Below are 5,628 nucleotides of genomic sequence, written 5' to 3'. Positions count from 1 at the left end.
CAAGTGAAGGAGCAACAGACCTCAAGGCCAAGGCCAGTGGTTTAAGTCAAGAAAGAACAACATACACACGGAGTGGGAGGCAATTGACGTGCTTTTGGGATTCATGTGAGACACAAAGGTTTGGTAGATGCCAGTTCATTAGCAATGCAACAAATAGAGGATATTGGGTCTGAATGGAGAAGAGGTATTTTTCGTGATAAGGGCGACAGAGAAAGTGGTTAGTCAATAAACAAACAAGGTCTTCGAGTGGAAATCAAAGTTAGCATGGCAAGTGAAGGAGCAACAGACCTCAAGGCCAAGGCCAGTGGTTTAAGTCAAGAAAGAACAACATACACACGGAGTGGGAGGCAATTGACGTGCTTTTGGGATTCATGTGAGACACAAAGGTTTGGTAGATGCCAGTTCATTAGCAATGCAACAAATAGAGGATATTGGGTCTGAAAGGAGAAGAGGTATTTTCTGTGATAAAGATGATAGCGAAAGTGGTCAGTCAATAAACAGGCAAGGTCTTTCGAGTTGAAACCAAAGATACCACAGGAAGTGAAGGAGCAATCACCCTCAAAGTTCAAGGCCACAAACCAACCACCATGTTTTTAAATTGACAAGATTTTTCTTTGATTTGAAACAGGGGCAGAAAATTTTGTTTGGTTCGGAGAAAGCCACCGTAAGGAAAGGCAAGCACCAGACAGGTATGACCGTAAATTTTCAGGGCCCTCTTGGAAAATGGGACCTAGTTTAAAAATCGAAACAGTCATAAGTAGCAAATCTAGCATAAATGTACCCGAGGGAATATAAGTTGGTTTCAAAGTTTGCATGTTTGAGATAGGATTCAATTAGGAGTTTTCAGGACCCTCCTGGAAAATGGGACCTAGTTTAAAATTCAAAACAATCATGAGTAGCATAATCTAGCATAAATGTACCCCAAAGGAATATAAGTTGGTTTCAAAGTCTGCATATTTGAGATAGGATTCAATTAGGAGTTTTCAGGACCCTCCTTAATAATGGGACCTAGCTTTAAGATTGCTGTTAGATAACAAGATGTAGCGAAAATAATACCTTTAGAAGATATAACTTAGATTTAAAATTGTTGTTTAATTAGGAATTGTCAGGACCCTCCTGGATAATGGGGAGTAGTTTAAGACCCTCTTAGATAACAAGATTTAGCGAAAGTCACACCTTTAGAAGATATAACTTAGATTTATTATTGTCGTTTAATTAAGAGTTGTCAGGACCCCCTGGATAATAGGACCTAGCTTTCAAATTCTTAGTAATATTTAGTAAAATGATTCAGTTTAACACTCTCCTATGTGCCCAGCTACCAAACTGGGGCAGAAAATTTTCTTTATTTTGTCTATTTTTGTTGAAATCAGGAACCCGCTTGGAGAACAGGGAGAAGCAATTCAAGTTCAGCAATCAGGCGCCCACCTGGAGAGCAAGGGAATACAGTTCAAGTTTCAGCAATCAGGCGCCAACCTGGAGAGCAAGGGAATACAATTCAAGTTTCAGCAATCAGGCGCCCACCTGGAGAGCAAGGGAATACATTTAAGTTTCAGCAATCAGGCGCCCACCTGCAGAGCAAGGGAGTACAATTCAAGTTTTAGCTTTCAAGTTTCTTGCTGATATTTGGTAACATGATTCAGTTTACACTCACATATGTGCCCAGCTACCAAACTGGGAGCAAAATTTTTTCTTTGTTTTTGTCTATTTTGTTGAAATCAGGTGCCCACCTGGAGAGCAAGGGAATACAGTTCAAGTTCAGCAGTCAGGCGCCCACCTGGAGAGCACGGGAATACATTTCAAGTTCAGCAGTCAGGAGCCCACCTGGAGAGCACGGGAATACATTAAAGTTTAGCAGTCAGGCGCCCACCTGGAGAGCACGAGAATACATTCAAGTTCAGCAGTCAAGCGTCTACCTAGAGAAAGGGAAAGCACCTCAAAGTACAATTCGAGTTCAGCAATCAGGCGTCCCCCTGGAGAAAGGTAAAACATCTCAGATTACAATTCAAGTCGACAACAAAGTAATTTCACCGGGAGAATACAAGTCAACGAGGCAACAAGGACCACAAGAGCAAGTTTGAAGATATAGATAGGATTTTTGTAATGCATAGATCACAGTCTAGTCTAGCTTCTTTTTATTTTTGACATGGTGTAATAAGGGGTTCAGTAAGCAGTAGCAGCAGCAGCAGCAACAGTGAAATCACAGCTTCATGGTAGTCCCAGTTACCAAACATTCCCAAACTACACTAACCTGATTCCTTTTTAGCCAGGGTTATGTAGGCAACCTCAGAAGCAGGGTGCGGTCAACTCTTTTTGAAAAATGCTTCCCACGGAGTATTCAAACGGGCAAAAATCGCTCGTATCCGCTCACTTTATCTTTGCACGAAAACTCTTCGTGTTTCCGAGCAAAAAGGGGCAACTGTGAGCACGTGATTTTTGCCCTATATGAATTACTCCCATAATTTCAAAACAAAATAAATCTTTTTTCATTATTTGCAATTTTATGGATTTTTGTGGCATTTTCTGTTAATTGTTTGCACTTGTCTGTGCATGTTTATTTTATTTTAATTAATGAAAAATACAAAAAAAATGTGTTGCATGTGCATTTAGGAGTTAATCTTGCATTTTAAGAATTAATTAGTAATTAAGGCATTTTATAAAAAAGGAAAATCAGAAAAAATAGTTATGTTACACCTTTTAATTTTAATTCTGATTTTGAGTTAGTTTTCTCTAATTTATTAAATNCTGATTTCGAGTTAGTTTTTCTCTAATTTATTAATTGTGGTAATTATTTAGGATTAGTTAGTATTTTTGATAAGTTAATTTGATTTTATAATTCAATTTAGGATTTTAGTTCTGAATTTTGGGAAAAGAAAAAAAAGAAAAAGGAAAAGAAAGAAAAAGAATTAATTTAGTTGAAAAAAGAAAAGAAAACAAAAGAAGGGTCAGATTTTGGGCCAAGTCTTTGAGTCTCCCAAGCCCAATTCCCATTTAAACCCATCTGATCCACAGCCCAATCACCCTTGAACCGGTCCAGCCTCCCCCTCATCAAAACAACCCCATTTAATTCGAGTTTGATCAGGACCGTCGAGGTTCCAAGATCCTACGGCTGAGAACTCAGGAGTCGTTGGTATAAGACTGTCCAAACAACCCCCCCTACCCCATCTCTCATTCCTCCCACACCTCTGTAGGTCCGCCGATCTCCGGCCTTTAACGGCGCCTGCCGCCCGCCGGAAATTGCTCACGGTGGCGGCCGACGGCCAATCAAGCCCAAATTTACACCAGATCACCGCCTCACCCTCCTCTTTCCAAACCTCCACTCCTTACGCCTCAAATCTGGTTAGAATTATTCGAATCTTAGATCAGAAACACCGAACCCTAGAGCGCCGCCCTCAAATCCTCCGCCACCGGCCGGCGGCGCCACCTCTGTTCAACCCCATATTAACACCATAGAGCCCCCATTACCCTCTCTTCCCCAATCTCTACTTCTTTTCCCTCGAATCAGACCTGAGCTTTTCGAATTTTAATTTGAAGGTCTGAACCCTAATTCCCAAAAGGTCCCTGGTTCGATTTTGTTCGAAGATTTGGGTCTATTTCGACGTTATTCGTGTTTTCTTATTAAGAACACACGATTAATGTCGTAGTAGGCCAGAAAATCCAAAGAGTTTGAAGATTCGGATTCTTTCCTTCATTCGTTTGAGTCTCAGTATGTATTCTCTTTCTTTCTTTTGTTTTAATTTAGCTTTTATTTTCTCTGCATCTGTTTCTCCTCCTAGTTTTCTTCTTCATTTTTTCTTTAGTTTTCTAGAAAACTTTGTATTTTGTTCATGCGTGATTAGCCTGGCATTTCTCTTTAATTAGTAATGTTAGTCTATTAATTTAGTTTAATAATTTAGCCTGATTAATATATTGTTTAGTCTAGGATAATTGCTAAAAAATGTTTGTGTTTTAGACTCCTATTTGGGCTAATGGTTTGTTTGAAGTCTTAGGACTTTTATGACCCATTTAGGAAAGGGAGGGGTTAATCCAATGGGTTAAAGGCCCAGGTCTGATTTGCCTTGGGTCAATTTGACCCAGGTTGGTCCGGCAAAGGAAAATTCAGAGGTAACTAGGGGTAAATTGGGTAGATCACCTAAAGAATCTTTCAGTAACAACCTGAAGAAGCTTCCTAGAAGCTGCAAAGTAGGCTGGCTTGACCAACAAGTCAGTAATTGAAGGACTTTTAAGCTAAAATGAGAATTAGAAAGGGACTAGAAGTGCAAAAATTGAACTCTTAGGTCTGCCCTATTGCTTGCCTATAAAGGCATCCCTATCTTGCCTTTCTAGGCAGAGAATTAGAGATAGAATTCCAGAAAATACAAAAAGGCCAAAAGTTCTACTGTTCGATTGAACTTCAGTGATTTTTTTACTTCTCAAAAACAAAAGTTCCTATTCTGATATTCAAAATGGATTGATGTTTTGTTATTAAAGTTTTTTGATTCAAGCTGGTTGAGGTTTGATCTTTCATTGGTTTTGCTGAGTTGACTTCCTGGGTTTTTAATTGTTGGAACTGGTGTTGCTGGTTTGCTGGCTACTGTTCTATTGCTAGTCCCTCACTTCTTTTCCTTTTGTGCGATTTCCAGGTACATATTCTGAAACCTGCATAATGTGATCTTCAAGTTGAAAGTGAAATGAAAAATAGAAGTTTGGAGTTGATGTTTCAGTCGTGTATGCTGTTCATGTGATTAGCTTGTTATTTGAACCCCTAAATCTTAGTTTGTTATGCTGAATATTAAGTCTGCTTAAGTTCCTATGTATCTAATATGCATAATATGTGGGTTCTGTTGATTAGAGTTAATAGTAACTTATTCAGTTCGAATGGCTTTGTGATTGCTGAGGTTATACAGATTCTACTACTGTTGTAGATATAGATTTGGTATTGCCTTTTGGTAGTTTTGTTAGAGATGTGTTCTAATTGTAATAATTGAACTTTTGTCACTCCTGAAGTCTTGTATATGGATCTGTCATGAATCCTGGATTTCGTTTGGTGTTGGTCGAAATCAGTTGGTGCCATTGATATAGATTTATGTTTTAGGTCGGCTGAAAATGAGCAGTTGTTAGTTTACTGGGTAAGGCTCAATTCATATGAGATTTGTTTAAGATTTAAGTCTTCAAATTGGTATTTCAATCTAGTTTGGAGATTTGGAAGTTAAAAATGGCTTACAGCTAGTTATTAAAATAGGACTTTCAATTGCTTTCAAATCTGTATTGCTTTTGTTGTTGAAATGACATATAATTGCCCATTAATGAGTAAAAATGATTCCAAAGTTCATTTACACATGTATTGGTATCAGTGTTTGGCCTTCTGAATTTACGTTTGAGTATTTGTCGCCTCAGGCGTTTATTTGTGCAATGTGGAGACTCGATGCTGAGTATTTCACTCAGAAGTAGCGAGGTTATGAATTTGGGCTCATCCTTGGGCCCAAGCGTGACAGTCTCTTTTGAATGGGACGGATTACTTTCTTCTCATTGGGCCATTGGTTTATTTGTGCTGGATCGGCCCTTTGCTTAAAATAATTAACTCTTCCTCATGTGAGCCTTTAGTTAGTTTGAATGAAACCTTTAATTGCATTTATCGTTTAACAAATTAAG

The 5,628-nt window shown here is 38.7% G+C and overlaps 1 pseudogene; it reads left to right on the top strand.

The window, feature by feature from the left end:
• LOC109226099 overlaps positions 1-4,951 on the top strand; it is a 26,057-nt pseudogene extending 21,106 nt beyond the window's left edge.

This window comes from Nicotiana attenuata, chromosome 5, assembly GCF_001879085.1.
Source record: "Nicotiana attenuata strain UT chromosome 5, NIATTr2, whole genome shotgun sequence".
Classification (NCBI taxonomy): Eukaryota; Viridiplantae; Streptophyta; class Magnoliopsida; order Solanales; family Solanaceae; genus Nicotiana; species Nicotiana attenuata.
This window is presented reverse-complemented; position numbering and strand designations above follow the sequence as displayed.